This window comes from Callorhinus ursinus, unplaced genomic scaffold, assembly GCF_003265705.2.
Source record: "Callorhinus ursinus isolate GAN/ISIS: 27379988/994484 unplaced genomic scaffold, GSC_fseal_2.0 scaffold3, whole genome shotgun sequence".
Lineage (NCBI taxonomy): Eukaryota > Metazoa > Chordata > Mammalia > Carnivora > Otariidae > Callorhinus > Callorhinus ursinus.
In genome coordinates, this window is record NW_027397065.1 from 90,035,105 (window position 1) to 90,054,327 (window position 19,223).

At 43.7% G+C, this 19,223-nt stretch overlaps 1 non-coding gene across 1 annotated transcript; it reads right to left on the minus strand.

The window, feature by feature from the left end:
* Nucleotides 1-18,864: 18,864 nt before the first annotated feature.
* On the minus strand, nt 18,865-18,966 carry LOC112820489 (U6 spliceosomal RNA). The gene has a single exon (XR_003207159.1). It is a non-coding gene; the product is annotated as a U6 spliceosomal RNA (small nuclear RNA).
* Between the last annotated feature and the right edge of the window lie 257 nt (nt 18,967-19,223).

The following is a 19,223-nucleotide window of genomic DNA, read 5'->3' on the forward strand; positions in this document are numbered from 1 at the left end:
CTGGAACAACATCGCTCCCCAAAGGGACAATGATATTTTTTTTAGGGGGAAAGGTGGTAGGTGAAAAAGAACTTACTGTTTTGCATGAAATACAGATTTAACAAAATTCACAAAGAGATACAGTAAATCTGTTGTATTTAATTTATATGCGATGGATTGATAATGAAAATTGTCAAGAAGCCTCCTTAAGGAGAGAGAGAGAAAAAAAAATGAGTGAAAAGAGAAAGGGCTGTAGAGAAAGTTGCTAGTTGGTCTCATTTTTCTGGCTGAAAGCAAGAGAGTAAGGAAATATTTGTTGTTGGTGCTGATGCCATGGAAGTGGTAAGTCATAGGTTCTGAGCTGGGTAGGGAGGGAGGTAAAACCAGAAGAGCGCTCAATGATGAGACCAATAAAGAAAAGAGAAAACACTAATCAGGTCAACAAACATTACAACACATGGCTGGGGCTTGGGCTGCTTGGAAACACTAGAATTACAAGAGACAGACCAACACTGGACTTGCTAGAGGATGGGGTTGTTGAGCTGAGGAAAGGTTTGAGAGTGTAGCTGCAGAGATGGGTGGTCATGGTGAGCAGCAGGCCACAGCCGTGAGCAAGGGAGTCACAGGGAAGCCCTGAGACCATGTGTGCACACAACCAACCCCCGGGGAGTGAGACCTGAGGCCATTTGTGCCAATGTGGCCTAACTATGTGTTTCAGAAAACTGTTTCCAAGAAGATAAGCTATCTACAATATATAACTTCACTGTGTATTTCAGAAAATTCCTACAAACTCATTTTTCTGGGTAAATAATTTTCAAGCCAAAGAGCTCTCATCTCATGGTAGCAGATTGTTCAGTTTACTCAGGCAAAAAGCTCACTTATCAAACAACAGAGTATTTATCAAGATTTACCTTCCAGTCCTCACCCTGTCTGTCAACCCTAGCATATGTTGTCAGGAAGTTTGCCCAATCCCGCTCATGTCTCTGCAAAGAGAAACCCATCTTAAATCCCCTAAGTCCAGGAATGAAAACGCAATAATCTCCTCTGCTCACCCCTGCCTTAGAGAAAATTATTAAGACTCTGCCAAGGGCCATTCTCCTTTATCACACTAACCCTGATAAACTTAGTTTTGCCTAATTCACAGGGTTTTTGTGTGGTCTTTTGTGCGGACTTGAGAATTGACACATATTTGTAATGTCATCCATGTGAAGGGTTGGAACCTGAAAATATGATGATCAATTCAAAATGTTAAACAATATCAGTTAATAGTTGAATGAAGACATATTTCAAGAAAGTTTAATGACATTAAGCAAGATGGGGGAAGTTTTTTCCGTACGAGCTTTTATTAGAAATGAAACTACATTTTTGGGGAAAATACAGTAAGAGTAAATGGGATTGATAGGGTTACCTGAAAAGGTCCAGGTATGGATAAAAATGTTCTGTATACTACGAAAGAAACAATAGCTATTTATGCAGGAACAAGACAGGGAAGATGACGTCACATGGAGCAAGGCCAGGCATTCTGCCAGATGACTTCTTTCTGAGTTCCATAAAACACAGAAATTTATGACATAGTGAAATGTTGGAAGCGTTTCTTTTTAACAAATAACTAAAAGTGTTAGTCTCATTCTGGAATCAAAACAGTACGTACAGATATGGGATGAGTAGAAGCATAGGAACAGAAACATGAGCAATGAGCATGGCCCACGAACTCAAAGATATTCTATGAAAAACTACTGGCTTTCACCTGGTGCAGGAGTTGTCTGTGTGCCCAACAGAATAAAGACCTTCATTTGGGAACATCAGAATGATACTTGAATACACCACTATTGTACTCAACACTCTTAATGTGTATGATTGTGTGTGTGCAGCTGTGCATGCGCGATTGTGTGTGTGTGTGTGTGTCATTGAGTGTCATTGTGCATATACACATAAGCAATACAGATGGCTTGAGCCCAACATGAACTCATTCTAGTGCAATGTTCACCCAGGCACAGTCCCCATGATGGCCTTAACAGCAGAATGGAATCTAGAACAGTTACCTGGGTATATCAGTCAGTTGGGGATGCCATACAAAATACCACAGACTGGGCAGCTTAGACAACATAAACTTATTTCTCACAGTTCCAGAGTGGAAGTCAAGACCAAGGTGCCAACATGTGTGATCTCCCTTGAGGCCTTTCTCCTCGGTTGGCAGACAGCTACCTTCCCTCTGTGTCCTCATGCGGCCTCTCTGTCTTTCTCTTCCTTGTGTGCACACATCCTTGGTGTGTCTCTCTCTTCTTATAAGGGCACCAGTCCTATTGTTTTAAATCCCCGTTATTATGACCTCATTTAACCTCAGTGAGGCCCTCCTTAAGGGTCTAATTGCCAAATACAGTTTCACCCGGGGTTAGGGCTTTAACATACGATTTTGGGGGACACAATTCAGCCCATAACAACCAGCTTGGCACAAAACAGTTTAAGAGAAAAATAAAATAAAATAAACAGTTTAAGAGAGAAGCTAATCATTGCTCTGTAGCTCTGCATCTTGCCTTTTGAAAAGCACAGCTGTTCTGCCCACCCATATCTCAGATGATCCAAGTCCACATCAGCCTCACCTGCAGTTCTGGTCCAGGTGTGCTGGCCAACTTTCCGTTATGTCCCTTCCTGTTTAAAAGTAGTTCATCTTTTATACATAATGATGGCTTAACAGAGGAAAGTGGCTTTGCCTCATAACCAGCCTCTTCAACAGTGCAATGACCCATCATTTGATAAACCAAAGGCCTGGCACTGCTGGCACAGACACATCTATTCTTTGAGTCAAGGGCACAGCGATGATATAAATCTGCCCATGGCCAAGGGCAGTACCCAACACGGCATGATGAGGCCACTGCAGCCATGGTCAGCCAAGCTTGCAGGGCATAGCCCACCAGAACACTCTCTAAATGTCCAGTATCTCGGGGCGCCTGGGTGGCTCAGATGGTTAAGCGTCTGCCTTCGGCTCAGGTCATGATCCCAGGGTCCTGGGATCGAGTCCTGCGTCGGGCTCCCTGCTCCGCGGGAAGCCTGCTTCTCCCTCTGCCTCTGCCCCCCCCTCTCTTTCTCTCTAACTCTCATGAATAAATAAATAAAACATTAAAAAAATTAAAAAATAAAATAAATGTCCAGTATCTCTCTTGGACCAGGACCCCTTCACTCACTTCAAGAGCCTTTTTGCCCCTGGGGGTATTACCTCCTTTCCAGTCCTCAACATTCCTGGTCTATGCACCAGGGGGTGGTTTTAGGAAGTCAGTTGGTATTACCACTTTTGAGGTTTTAAGCTTGATCCAGTAGTGGAAGATAAAAGAATCAGGCAGAAGATACTGACATGTCAGCTTCATGAGTGACTGAGTCACTAGAGATCAGGGTTTGGGTGTGTGGCCAAAATTGTCCCACTGTCATCACATCACAGAACTAGGCAGAAATATCGAGCCCATGGCGGGATCTCTGCTCACAGCTCAGGGCAGTTACTCCCATGCTTACTCCATGGTGAAGGACAGATGTGAGAGAGTATGTGCCCTGATCTCTAAGGAAAGAGAAGGGGAAGGAGCTTGACCTGCGGCCCATTTTTCCTCCTAAGCTCATTCATGGGTTAAGTCACACCTGGTCCAAGTGGGAGGAGAGGCCCAGGAAAGACCAGTAGAATTTGGAGTTTCTGATATCTGTCCTCTGAACACAGGAAGCCTGGGAAAAAGAGTCCCTCCTCTACTGGGAGAAGGACATCAGAACACGGACAGATTAAGCAAAGACCTGGGACATGGCCCAGTTAATGACATCATTATGCAAGAATTTCAAAGTGACCATCAGATGAGTGCACATGCAGTCCTGTGAATATTGACTCAGAGTGTAGTGACGCTCAGTCAACCTCTGTCTGTACAAAGTGTCCCTCTTCAAGCACTCTTTGGAATTCCCATGAGTGCACATATCTATTCATGACTGTCTTATGGGATCCTTGTAATTTAAGTCTTTCCCACCACCGTCCGAAATGGTGGGGCTCAATGTCTTTCACGCCTCATTCTGATGGGGCTAAAACACTCCTGTTGGGCGATCTGTGCCATCTGATGCTGCTCAGCCACACTCATCTGCAGGACAGGTGTGTGTGTGTTTGTGTGTGTGTGTGTGTGTGTGTGTGTGCACGCAACATGGTGATTTGGATTATGGTCCCACAACATCATCTTGTGTGACCCCTACATGTTCACCTGTGGTGATAAGGGTCTTTAGTTTCAAGAATCATGCATGCACCTCAATAGACACACACACATCTCCAAAGCACCAGCTCAGGTTGACTTTCACTGCCAACATAGGACTAGTCTGGGTTCTCTAGAGAAACAACTAGTAGGATGTGTGTATATTTATCATCTATCTACCTAGAAATTTTTATATCTGTCTGACTGTCTTTATCTATCTATCATCTATCCACAATCTATGGAGAGAGACAGAGAGAGAGAGAGAGAGAGAGAGAAAATGATAGATTAACTTGGTTGCAGAGAATCCATAATCCGTGGGCAGGTCAGCAGGTTGAAGACCCAGGGAAGAGTTAATGCTGCATTTAAGTATGAAGGGCATCTGTGGGCAGAATTCCTTCTTCCTGAGGGGACTTTACTCTCTGTCTATTAAGGTCTTCATCTGTTGGATGAGGCCCACCCACATTATGGAGGATAATCTGCTTTACTCGAAGTCTATTGACTTAAATGTTCATCTCAACTGAAAAACAACAACAACAACAGCAACAAACTAAAACAAAACATTTTCACAACATCATCTAGGATAATGTTTGACCAAATATCTGGGTACCTTGGCCCAGCCACCCTGACATAAAATTAACCACCACCTGTGAGATGAGATGAATGTGGACACCCACACAAAGGGTCTAACAGCCCAAGGGAAGCACTCTGTTGGATCTGCCCAGTTATACGAGGGATTTTTAACCAGACAATCTCTAAAGCACATTATTGTTTTAATAGTCTGTTTCTAGAACAATTTGTTCCTCACCCATGTAAGAAATTTACTGCAAAAATATCTTGTGTGTTTTTCCTCTTATGTCTTGTGTTATCCTCATGCAGTGTGTGTGAGGGTGAGCTGATGATCTCAGCTCTGGGTTTTCATGCTGTCTGTGCTGCTTACTATCTGGGCTACTGATGGCCAGGTGCCCCTCCCCCCGTGTCTCAGTTTCCTCCTTGTGAACAGAGGCTCTGCTGGGCCCTGCCTCCTAGGGTGGTCCGGCGACAATAAAAGCCATCTGCTGGGATCCCTGTGGTCATTTGCCACCTGCCTTACTACTGCCTGGGGATGGAACTCAGGTCAGAAAGGTTGACATCATCCTTAGCTTCCTCAGCTGACTGTTGTTCCTTGGGCATCTGCATGCTGATCCAGTGAAAGGAGTTTTCCTGGATTTTAACACTTCCTCTTCTTTCATCCCCAGAACAACTCAGAACCGGGTCACCAAGACACGCGGCCTGTTTCCCCGTTCATCAAGTTCACTTTCAATTATAGTAATTTCCTGACAGTTTGAAAGCTAACTACCAAACGAGAAAGTAGTCTTGGAATTTATGAGAAGTAAGAGTTGTATCTCTTTTGGAAAATGTGATGATTTATGAAGGCAGAGTGGTTCAGAGGACATAAGCTATAATTTCCTTAAAAAAACAAACAAACAAAAAAAACAAACCAACCAAACAAACAAACAAAGCCCTGATAACACTGCCGATTACCCAGAGAGAGTGATCTCCTTTTCATCACGAGCAATTTCCTTGTTGTTGAACGGGATTCAACTTTGATTTTAAATTCACTGAAGGTCAAATCAGGGCCCCGTGGGAGAAGGGGAGATAAGGAGATGCACTCGGTGATCCGGAGTTTCTATGCGCTTGTCGCGTTTGTTCCATTCCCATTAGACATCAAAGGAGCCGTACCCATAGACGGATTCCCTTGTAATGATGCTCCACAATTAACCCGGGCAGCCACTCAATCTGGGTGACAAACGGCCATTGGGGTGCCTCTCAGTTCCTGTCCTTGTTGTTTGTTACCTTTGTTTAGGAAGAGGCAACCAAGATAAGGTGAGAGCTGACACAGGACAGGTGCCGGGCACGGGGCTGTGCAATTCAGAGTTCACGCAGCATCTCTACCTATGGGTATTGGTATGAAGGTACGTGTGTTCTCACCTGGTCACCTGCCATGTTCCCCAGGGACACCTGGGCACTGAGGTCAAGAGGGGGACATAGCCCCAACCCTCCTCGGATAACCCCACCGAATGGTATGACTTGGCTCCTTCCCCCATTTGCCCCTGGGTTCCAGTTCACACCACACAAGACCTGCTCCTCCGAACATCTTCTAGCTCTCTTTTTCTTGGCCTCATTCCTCCGAACAAAGGTGTCATTCCAAGAGAGAAGAATGATGCTCCATTGTTTCCTTCTTTTGTGCAGGACTGGCTTTACATCCGTGAGCCGGTCTGGAAACTCTGCTAGGTTTGTCACCTAGTGTCCGTGCCATTTTTCTCCCCTCCTGTTGGGCCTTTCCTCCTTCCTGACTTCCGTAGGGTCTGGCCTGTTAAGCCGTGCCCCAGGAAGGAAGCCAGGCAGGACCCCGCGATCCGCACAGGCTCTGCGACCCCTGGAGTCCTGTGCAACAGCTGAGGGAACTGAGCAAGAGCGAGTCACCTCCTGCAAGGTCCTCCGACAGACCCGAGACTGGGAGATATTGGATGCTCCTCCTGAATCATCATGGGCCCAGGACGCACATCTGTTTTTATCACCGATTTGTAATTCCTGAGCACATTTATTGTTCTGAATTTAATAAGCTGCCTGAACTACCCCAGTAGAAAGTGGGTGGAAAAAGGCAAAAGTGATAGACCGGCAGAAGTGGGGCAGTCGCTTCACTGTTCTGAGGGGTCAACTGGATTGTTGTAGGGACAGAATGCTATCTTAATGTGACATGCAGGAATGGGTAGATGGAGAGGTGGACTTAAATTCTGTTCTAATTCAAATGCTGTCTTTAAGTTACTGCAACTCCTTTAAGTCCACGGGGGCCCTGGTCTCTCCAGATTGGAAATGGCCATAGATCAATACCAGTGGAGATGATGTAGAACCTTCTGCCACGATGGTGTCTTGAATCTCAGTGCAGAGCAGAGGGGACGACGAGAGGGCAGTGACCCCGGCAAGGCCCCAGCCTTCTGGAAGGCTCCGAGATCATCACTCCACATGGCCACCTTTGGCCAAGTGTTGCATCTGTAGAGTGGGGATACACAGCTGCCTAGGAAGCTTGGTCGGGAGTCATGCTCACATCTCATTTATTGATCTTCAACAGGACAACTCCAGAACGTCACTGAGTTGCCAGGCATAAAACATGGCTCTTCGTGGGAGCAGACAGGTTCACATAAAGACAGAATCAGCTTAGTCATGAAGAGCCAGCAAAAACTGGGCACATTTACAAAGAAGTCTGGTTTTCAGACTATAGTCATCAAGGTTTCAGGTTTTTCATGACTTTATCACTATTGTATTTATGGCTCTGTTAGCATCTGTACTCAGCTTTATCTCTTAGCTGCCAAAGACCAGTGATCAACACCAAGCAGTTGGAGTAAGCCCAGAATGCACTTGGCCATGATACCACACCTGGGCAGCCTCTTCCGTGGTAAGCTCTTCCATGCAGGCTTCTATAAATCAGTGGACAGAGTAAAGGGAGGCCGTCAAGACCGTGCGTTCTTTCATGTCCGTTGTACCTTCAACAAAATTCATCTGTTCCTTTCTAGGCATCCTACCTTCAGGAGACTGCACCACACTTCCCTTGTGCTTCCCGTGGGTAAACGGTCTTACCTGGGCACATAAGGCCCAGAACACAGACCGCAAAGGCTGACCAACCTCTGCCACACATCCTCTGCTTGTACATCAAGGCTGAACCAGACACAAGGTTGATTCCCTGCCCCACCCCCAATTATAACCACCACTGTACAGTAACCATCACTGTAAAGAGTGTAAAGTACCTCTGAAACAAACAGTACATTATATGTTAAAAAAAAAAAAAAGAAGATAGCAGGAGGGGAAAAATGAAGGGGGGAAATCGGAGGGGGAGATGAACCCTGAGAGACTATGGACTTTGAAAAACGAACTGAAGGTTTTAGAGGGGAGAGGGGAGGGGGGCAGGGGGATGGGCTAGCCTGGTGATGGGTATTAAGGAGGGCATGTTCTGCGTGGAGCACTGGGTGTTATGCACAAACAATGAATCATGGATCACTACATCAAAAACTAATGTTGTAATGTATGGTGATTAACATAACATAATAATTAAAAAAATTTCAAAAAAGTGCAAAGATATTTTTAAAGGAAACTTGCTAGATGTAAATTTCCCAAGTTTGGAAGACATGATTTTAGGAAAAATGGAGTTGTAATTTTCCCTAGAAAATAAAAGAACGAATACTCCACAACCTTTGTAAAAGAACTATCAGCTTTCAGAGAAGACCTCAGCCTTCACTCACTTACACATGCAAATATCACAGTGTCTACTAATTAAAAAGAAACAACAAACAGACTGCAAAACAAAACACCATCCAAGTCTGCAGACCCATTACACTTTCCCAAGTGTGTGCCTTGGGTCTGACTCAGACAGGGCCATGGCTTCTGTTGTAGTGGGGAAGTCACCTAGAATCACTGTCCCATTTATGACCTACTCTTTTGTGGCTTGAGTCACAGGCACTGTTTGGTGCTAATGTGTAGCGTCTGACTGACATCAGAAATGAGCTGCCAAGGCAAGAGTTTGTTTTAACAAAGATGGGATTGAGAAGATATTAGTCCCTTGCTTCACTTCCTAGTGTCAAAAAAATTTGCTCTATTTTGAATATTTGCCTTTGTTCCCTTCGTTGGGGAATTAAGCTCTATGATAAATAGACGTTACAACTTGTTTCGGGAAGTGAGTGGCGGTGGCCTTGATGAATGCCCCTGGCTCGCTCTAGGCTGCCAGTCTGTAATTGCTGCCACCAGGCACAACGCAAACCCACCTGCCTTCAGCCCTCCTTTTGGACAATGTGCCGTCTTTGGAATCCTCCTGCTAACCCTTGAGCTGATTTTAATAACTCCCTTGCCATGTCCCCAGGCTAGCTCTCTTGCCACTAAACCCTCCATCGTGTAAAACGTCGTTGCTTGGGCAACACTTTGCTCACTTTGCTCCTCCAGCATGAGCTTCTGTGCCACACACACCCTTCCTTCTTCAGATGGCTTGGTGAGGTAATCACTTCATTTACTTGGAGCCACATCCAAGGTAGCTAGCTTCCTTTCTACAGGAAAAGGGAAGATGGAATGTAATTTTAAATCTGTGTGGAATAAAATAATCCAGACCACCAGAGACAGGTAAAACTGCATTCTCAAATTGTGAGTCACAAATTTGTCTAACTTCCGTTTTACCTGGAATGAAATTATGCTCCCCTCTCTTCACCCTTTGGAACAAGGTGTTCTGCAGGCAAGAAAGGGATTTGTCCTTGTTCGGGTCTCGGGGAAGATACATTTGCCAACTGCTGAGTGACTGTTCAGAAGCCGTGTCTTCAGCTCGCTTACAAAAGCATGGCTTCTGCCCTGCATGTCAGACCAAACACTCCTCTGAATGAAACATTCATGAACAAGCTACTGTTTCCGGTGACAATAGGCAAACTTGTAGTGGACGTGGGGGTTAGTTAAATTCTCAGTAAAATTCGGTCTCATTTGCTATAATAAGATGGGCAAAAAATCGCCCCTTCTCACATCTATAAACCCTGAAACAGAAACGATCTCACTGGAGTGTGAATTAGGAGCTGGGGGACAAGCAGAAAGCACAAAATCATTTCACACTGATTCACTGATGTCATCTCATGCTCATTTGCTCTGGTGCCAGGAGGTCATATTTGAATTATTTAAACCAAATAGAACAACATAAACTGTGAATTGGCCGTAAACTTGCAACAGTAGCATCCGTGTTTAAGTAAGTGCTCTAGCTCAGTTCATCAGTTTAATGATGTATAAGACTAAACTACTGGTGTAGGTTGCACTGGGCAGGCATCTTCAAAGTACAAAAGGAGGTGATCAGATAGATAATCATAGGTGCCTACACTTTCAGACCCACCCTCCAGGAGCTCTGCTCAATAATTTTATAATTTTGTAATGGATGGAACCATCACCAAAATTGTTTAAAGGCAAGGGGATTGAGAATCCCTGTGGAACCCGTGTCAGACACAGCAGCATCTCATGATGTTTTAGGGGCATTCAGATTGCTTTCTGGTTCAGTGGGCATCTTAGCGACTTGCAGGTACTACCAGTTTAATGGTGGCGTGAACTTGAATCACAGTGTAATGGTGGCTTGAACGTCCGTAGTTAAAATCCCAGCATTGCTTATGAAAGTGAAGTACTCCCATAGGGCCTCAAAATATGACAGACAGTCCACCTGCAGCCGTTCATCTACCTTTGGTTAGTCCTTAAAATGGGGACCTGAGGGAGGGGACAAGGAGAGCAGGGCAGCTCCGTGGGCTTGCATGGTCATCTGTCGAGAAAGGAGAGGCAGGTCTTCACTATGATGTTCAAGAAAACTCCTCATCTCAGCTCCATCTTGTATTCAGTTCTGTCTTCTCATGTTTCATCTAAAACTGTTTCCACCCACAGTCTTTTATTTATTTATTTATTTATTTGTTTGTTTGTTTGTTTGTTTACATTGTTATGTTAATCAGCATAGTACATCATTAGTTTTTTAAATTTTTTATTGATATGTTAATCACCATGCATTACATCATTAGTTTTTGATGTAGTGTTCCATGATTCATTGTTTGGGCATAACACCCAGTGCTCCACGCAGAATGTGCCCTCTTTAATACCCACCACCAGGCTAACCCATCCCCCCACCCTCCTCCCCTCTAGAACCCTCAGTTTGTTTTTCAGAGTCCATTGTCTCTCATGGTTCGTCTCCCCCTCTGACTTACTCCCCTTCATTCTTCCCCTCCTGCTATCTTCTTTTTCTTTTTTCTTAACATATGTTGCATTATTTGTTTCAAAAGTACAGATCTGTGATTCAACAGTCTTGCACAATTCACAGCGCTCACCATAGCGCATAAGCTCCCCAATGTCTATCACCCAGCCACCCCATCCCTCCCACCCCCCACCACTCCAGCAACCCTCAGTTTGTTTCCTGAGATTAAGAATTCCTCATATCAGTGAGGTCATATGATACATGTCTTTCTCTGATTGACTTATTTCACTCAGCATAACACCCTCCAGTTCCATCCACGTCGTTGCAAATGGCAAGATCTCATTCCTTTTGATGGCTGCATAATATTCCGTTGTGTATATATACCACCTCTTCTTTATCCATTCATCTGTCGATGGACATCTTGGCTCTATCCACAGTTTGGCTATCGTGGACATTGCTGCTATAAACATTGGGGTGCACTTACCCCTTCGGATCCCTACATTGGTATCTTTGGGGTAAATACCCAGTAGTGCAATTGCTGGGTTGTAGGGTAGCTCTATTTTCAACTTTTTGAGGAACCTCCATACTGTTTTCCAGAGTGGCTGCACCAGCTTGCATTCCCACCAACAGTGTAGGAGGGTTCCCCTTTCTCCACATCCCCGCCAACATCTGTCGTTTCCTGACTTGTTAATTTTAGCCATTCTGACGGGTGTGAGACGGTATCTCATTGAGGTTTTGATTTGGATTTCCCTAATGCTGAGTGATGTTGAGCACTTTTTCATGTGTCTGTTGGCCATTTGGATGTCTTCTTTGGAAAAATGTCTGTTCATGTCTTCTGCCCATTTCTTGATTGGATTATTTGTTCTTTGGGTGTTGAGTTTGATAAGTTCTTTATAGATTTTGGATACTAGCCCTTTATCTGATATGTCATTTGCAAATATTTTCTCCCATTCTGTCGGTTGTCTTTTGGTTTTGTGGACTCTTTCTTTTGCTGTGTGAAAGCTTTTTATCTTGATGAAATCCCAATAGTTCATTTTTGCCCTGGCTTCCCTTTCCTTTGGCGATGTTTCAAGAAGAAGTTGCTGCAGCTGAGGTCGGAAAGGTTGCTGCCTGTGTTCTCCTTTAGGATTTTGATGGACTCCTGTCTCACGTTCAGGTCTTTCAACCATTTGGAGCCTATTTTTGTGTGTGGTGTAAGGAAATGGTCCAGTTTCATTCTTCTGCATGTGGCTCTCCAATTTTCCCAACACCATTTGTTGAAGAGACTTACTTTTTCCCATTGGACATTCTTTCCTGCTTTGTCAAAGATTTGTTGACCATAGAGTTGAGGGTCCATTTCTGGACTCTCGATTCTGTTCCATTGATCTATGTGTCTGTTTTTGTGCCAGTACCATACTGTCTTGATGATGACAGCTTTGTAATAGAGCTGGAAGTCCGGAACTGTGATGCCTCCAGGTTTGCTTTTCTTTTTCAAGATTCCTCTGGCTATTCGGGGTCTCTTCTGGTTCCATACAAATTTTAGGATTATTTGTTCCATTTCTTTGAAATAAGTGGATGGTATTTTGATGGGGATTGCATTGAATGTGTAGATTGCTCTAGGTAGCATTGACATCTTCACAATGTTGGTTTTCCCAATCCATGAGCATGGAATATTTTTCCATTTCTTTGTGTCTTCTTCAATTTCTTTCATGAGTATTTGATAGTTTTCTGAGTACAGATCCTTTTTCTCCTTGCGTAAATTTATTCCTAGGTATCTTATGGTTTTGGGTGCAATTGTAAATGGGATCGACTCCTTGATTTGTCTCTCTTCTGTCTTGTTGTTGGTGTATAGGAATTCCACTATTTCTGTGCATTGATTTTGTATCCTGCTACTTTACTGAATTCCTGTATGAGTTCTAGCAGTTTTAGAGTGGAGTCTTTTGTGTTTTCCATATACAGTATCATATCATCTGCAAAGAGTGAGAGTTCGACTTCCTCTTTGACGTTTTGGATGCCTTTGATTTCTTTTTGTTGTCTGATTGCGGTGGCTAGGACTTCTAATACTATGTTGAATAGCAGTGGTGATAATGGACATCCCTGCTGCATTCCTGTACTTAGGAAAAAAGCTCTCTGCTTTTCCCCATTGAGAATGATATTCCCTGTAGGTTTTTCATAGATGGCTTTTATGATATTGAGGTATGTACCCTCTATCCCTGCACTCGGAAGAGTTTTGATCAACAAAGGATGCTGTACTTTGTCAAATGCTTTTTCTGCATCTATTGAGAGGATCATATGATTCTTGTTCTTTCTTGGTTAATGTATTGTATCACGTTGATTGATTTGCAGATGTTGAACCATCCTTGCAGCCCAGGGATAAATCCCACTTGGTCATGGTGAATAATCCTTTTAATGTACTGTTGGATCCTATTGGCTAGTATTTTGGTGAGAATTTTTGCATCCATGTTCATCAAGGATATTGGTCTGTAATTCTCCTTTTTGATGGGGTCTTTGTCTGGTTTGGGGAACAAGGTAATGCTCGCCTCATAAGAAGAGTTTGGAAGTTATCCTTCCATTTCTATTTTTTGGAACAGTTTCAGGAGAATGGGTATAATTCTTCTTTAAATGTCTGATAGAATTCCCCTGGGAAGCCATCTGGCCCTGGGCTTTTGTTTTTTGGGAGATTTTTGATGACTGCTTCAACTTCCTTAGTGGCTATAGGTCTGTTTAGGTTTTCTATTTCTTCCTGGTTCAATTTTGGTAGTTGATACATCTCTAGGAATGCACCCATTTCTTCCAGGTTATCTAATTTGCTGGCATAGAGTTGCTCATAATATGTTCTTATAATTGTTTGTATTTCTTTGGTGTTGGTTGTGATCTCTCCTCTTTCATTCATGGTTTTGTTAATTTGGGTCATTTCTCTTTTCTTTTTGATAAGTCTGGCCAGGGGTTTATCAATCTTGTTAATTCTTTCAAAGAACCAGCTCCTCATTTCGTTGATCTGTTCTACTGTTCTTTTGGTTTCTATGTCATTGATTTCTGCTCTGATCTTTATTATTTCTCTTCTCCTGCTGGCTTTAGGCTTTATTTGGTGTTTTTTCTCTACCACCTTTAGGTGTAGGCTTAGGTTGTGTATTTGAAACCTTTCTTGTTTCTTGAGAAAGGCTTGTATTGCTATATACTTTCCTCTCAGGACTGGCTTTGCAGCATCCCAAAGATTTTGAACAGTTGTGCTTTCATTTTCATTGGTTTCCATGAATTTTTTTAATTCTTCTTTAATTTCCTGGTTGACCCATTCATTCTTTAGTAGGATGCTCTTTAGCCTCCATGTATTTGAGTTCTTTCCAACTTTCCTCTTGTGATTGATTTCTAGTTTCAAAGCATCGTGGTCTGAAAATATGCAGGGAATAATCCCAATCTTTTGGTACCGCTTGAGACCTGATTTGTGACCTAGGATGTGATCAGTTCTAGAGAATGTTCCATGGGCACTAGAGAAGAATGTGTATTCCGTTGCTTTGGGATGGAATGTTCTGAATATGTCTGTGAAGTCCATTTGGTCCAACGTGTCATTTAAAGTCTTTATTTCCTTGTTGATCTTTTGCTTAGATGATCTGTCCATTTCAGTCAGGGGGGTGTTAAAGTCCCCCACTCTTATTGTATTGTTGTCAATGTGTTTCTTTGCTTTTGTTATTAATTGCCTTATATAATTGGCTGCTCCCATGTTCGGGGCATAGATATTTACAATTGTTAGATCTTCTTGTTGGATAGACCCTTTAAGTAGGATATAGTGTCCTTCCTCATCTCTTATTACAGGCTTTGTTTTAAAATCTAATTTGTCTGATATAAGGATTGCCACCCCAGCTTTCTTTTGGTGTCCATTAGCATGGTAAATGGTTTTCCACCCCCTCCCTTTCAATCTGGGGGTGACGTTGGGTCTAAAATGAGTCTCTTGTAGACAGCATATCGATGGGTCTTGTTTTTTAATCCAATCTGATAGCTTGTGTCTTTTAATTGGGGCATTTAGTCCATTTACATTCAGGGTAACTATTGAAAGATATGAATTTAGTGCCATTGTATTGCCTGTAAGGTGACTGTTACTGTATATTGTCTGTGTTCCTTTCTGATCTATGCTGCTTTTAGGCTCTCTCTTTGCTTAGAGGACCCCTTTCAATATTTCTTGGAGGGATGGTTTTGTGTTTGCAAATTCCTTTAATTTTTGTTTATTCTGGAAGCTTTTTATCTCTCCTTCTATTTTCAATGACAGCCTAGCTGGATATAGTATTCTTGGCTGCGTATTTTCCTCATTTAGTGCTCTGAAGATATCTTGCCAGTCCTTCCTGGCCTGCCAGGTCTCTGTGGATAGGTCTGTTGCCAAGCTAATGTTTCTACCATTGTAGGTTACATATCTCTTCTCCCGAGCTGCTTTCAGGATTTTCTCTTTGTCTCTGAGACTCGTAAGTTTTCCTATTAGATGTCGGGGTGTTGACCTAGTTTTATTGATTTTGAGAGGGGTTCTCTGTGCCTCCTGGATTTTGATGCCTGTTTCCTTCCTCACTTTAGGGAATTTCTCTGCTATAATTTGCTCCAATATACCTTCTGCCCCTCTCTCTCTTTCTTCTTCTTCTGGGATCCCAATTATTTTAATGTTGTTTCATCTTATCGTATCGCTTATCTCTCGAATTCTGCCCTTGTGATCCTGTAGTTGTTTCTCTCTCTTTTTCTCAGCCTCTTTATTTTCCATCATTTGGTCTTCTATATCGCTGATTCTCTCTTATGCCTCATTTATCCTGGCAGTTAGTGCCCCCATTTTTATTGCACCTCATCAATAGCCTTTTTGATTTCTACTTGGTTAGATTTTAGTTCTTTTATTTCTCCAGAAAGGGTGTCTCTAATAACTTCCACGCTTTTTTCAAGCCCAGCTAGTATCTTTAAAGTCATGATTCTGAACTCTAGGTCCAACATCGTACTAACGTCCTTTTGAGTAGGTCCCTGGCTGACAGTACTACCTCTTGTTATTTTTGCTGAGGTGATTTTTTCATCTTGTCATTATGTCCAGAGGAGAATAGATGAATGAGAGATCAAAATGTAACAGGTTAACAACGTTCCCCGCAAATATAGTCTATACAAATCAGAAAAGACCTGAAGCCAGGGGAAAAGAAAGGGAAAGAAAGAAAAAAGGAAGAGAAAAAAAAGATAAAAAACAAAACAAAACCAGAACAATACAAAAAAAGCAGAATATGATCAAATATGATCAGGCTAGTGCATAAATCAGTGCGACACACTAGATTTTGGGCATATTTTGGTCTGTTAGAAAAAAGTGCCTTCTAAAATTTTAAAGCAAGAAAGAAATATATGTACAAAATAAGGGTTGATAAAATGAAGGGATGGAAGATGACTGTAAAGATGAAAATTATAAAAGATTTTATAAAAGGAATTGATAAGATAAGTTGTTTGAAAAAAGAAAGAAGATTTAAAAAAACAGATAAAAGGGAGAGCATATGATCAGGCAGGAGACTAGAACAAAGCCATACACTAGTGATTTAGGGTATATTTTGATCTGTTAGAAGAAACTGTATCTCAAAATTTTAAAGAGAGAACAACTTATATATACATATGGCAAAAATAAGGGTAACTACTATGAAGGGATAAAATATGACTCTAAAAATGAAACATAAAAAATGTTTTTTTTTAAAGGGATTGATAAGATGTTGGTTGAAAAAGGGAAAAAGAAAAATTAAAAAAAAACAGTTAAAAAATTAACTTTGATGAACTAATGAATCATGTTATAAAAAAGCCATGAATTCTGTATGCAGTATTCCCCTAGCGCTGGAGTTCTCCCGTTCTCCTTGATCGGTAAACTTGGTCTTGGCTTGCTGGCTGTTCGTGCTGATCTTCTGGGGGAGGGGTCTGTTGCCGTGGTTCCCAAATGTCTTTGCCGGAGGAAGAATAGCCCCGCCCTTGTCGGTCGGGGCTGAGCAAGCTGCTCGGGTTTGCTCTCAGGAGCTTTTGTTCTCTGCAAGCTCTCGGTACAGCTTTGGAGGACAACAGTGAAAATGGTGGCCTCCCAGTCTCCACCCGGAGGAGCTGAGAACTCGGGGCCCCGCTCCTCAGTGCGCCCCCAGAGAAAAGCAGTCACTCCCGTGTCCCCGGTCTCCGGCCGCTCTCCGTGCTCACCCGGCCTGTGACCGAGCGTTGCTATCTCTGGCACCCGACCCCGTGTGGAGTCTCCAAACCCAGCAGATCCCTGCGGTGCGCTCCCGCGCCGCTCCTCCCGGGGGAGGAAGGGGAGTCTCCCCGGCTCTGCCGCTTGTTGGGTCCCTGCTGGAGGAGCAGTGGCCCGACTGGGCCGCGGATCACAGTTTATGGCCACCCCGAGCTGAGAGCCCGTGCCTCGGCTCCGTCTCTGCAGCCGGCTTCCCCGCTCCGATCCCTGGGAGCTCTGCCGCACTCAGGCACCCCCGGTCTTTCTGTGACCCCGAGGGTCCTGAGACCACACTGTCCCGCGAGGGTTCCACCCCCCGCTTAGCCACTGCAGTGACGTCCCTCCGCGGAGCCGACTTCTAAAAGGTCCGATTTTGTGCTCCGCGGCTCTAGCACTTGCCAGAAGCGGCCGACGGAGGCCCCCTCCCCCGCCGTCTATCCTCCCGACTATCGCCTCGGATTCACTTCTCCGCACGTCCTACCTTCCAGTAAGTGGTCGCTTCTCTGTTCAGAGAGTTGTTGCTACTCTCCTCTTGATCTCCTGTTGAGTTCGTAGGTGTTCAGAATGGTTTGCTCCCTATTCAGCTGAATTCCTGAGACCAGACGGAATCCAGGTCTCCTGCTCCTCCGCCATCTTGCTCCGCCCCACCCCCCACATTCTTTTATTTAACGATTTATTTTGCATGGAGCACTGGGTGTTATACACAAACAATGAATCATGGAACGCTACATCAAAAACTAACGATGTACTGTGTGGTGATTAACATAACATAATAAAAAAATAAATAACTATTTATTATATTGGGTATTTTGGTAAAATAATGCTGTTTCTTGAATTCAAGAGGTTTACTCAAATCCAAGGACACTTTTATGAGCCTGAATCCCCTGATCTCTCTATAGTATTTAATACTCTTTTGGTCACCCATCCCTCCCTAAGCTTTCTCTTGTCTTGCCTATAGTTACCTCCCAGGCTAAACCCAACCTTCCTGACCCCCAGCTCAGACATCCTTCTCCTGAGCACTTAGTCCTGAGGCATCCACATGGAAACCTCAGGCATGCATGCAGTCATCCCAGAAGAGTATCGAAGAAGAGAATCATTTGTCTGATGCTGCCTGACATATCTGAACCAGCTCTATCTCTGTTGGATGAAGATGAGCATTCCCAAATGTCTCCCTGAGGCTCCACAGGGCTCTTCGGGATCGACATGGAGCAACCTAGAGGCAAGCCTCCTCTGATGTCAGCCCTGATGTGTAATAGACCTTGGAAGTCATCACTCCTGTCCTTGCAAGAAAACAGACTGAGAATCTTAGTTCCATCAAAGACTGGAGGTCGCAGAGTGAATTGCCCTCTAGAAATCTGAAGAGACAGATGAATAGAGAATGAGAGCCAAGATCAGCTCACCTGGGGAAAAAAATGAAGAATTTCAAGATGGTGAGAGCAGAGCATTGAGCCAAGAGCAGGACCCCTCCGAGTGAAGGGCACATGGAGGAAGCAGGCTCTGCCTACTGCTCAGCGAGCATTTCAGTGCTCCTTGTGTTACCAGAAATAGTAACAGCAGCCGCAGTAAGAGTACTCCTACCGCTAGGTGTAGTATTGGTACTACGAGGAATACCACTACCAGTAGGGTTAGGTTCCGTGTTAGATGTCACTACTACTACCGGTAAAATCTAATCACATCTCAAAGAGAAATCTGAAAATATGCTTAACAATCTTATTTCCCCCTTTGCCCCTATGGACACTCCCGATGCCCCTACATTGGTGAGTAATCTATTTTTTTTTTAAATATGGAAATGCTTCACGAGCTTGCATGTCGCCCTTGCAAGGGGCCATGCTAATCTTCTCTGTATCACTCCAATTGTACACATGCTGCCAAAGTTGCAGGATTGTTGAGGGAACTGGGTAAATACCTCTGAACTTTTTGTTCTCTCTGGCCCTAGCACTCTCATGGTATCTAACCCGGACACTTGCAAATTGACTTATAATCTGCTGTTCTCCTCTAGGCCAACTTGTTCTTTTTTCCTTCATGAAGTCTTCCCAGGCGGATCATTACGAAATGCAACTTCAGGGTCTCATGCTAGATGAGAGCTGTCCGAGGCCTAAAGCAGAGCCTCCTCCTCCCACACTGAGACTCCAGTCCT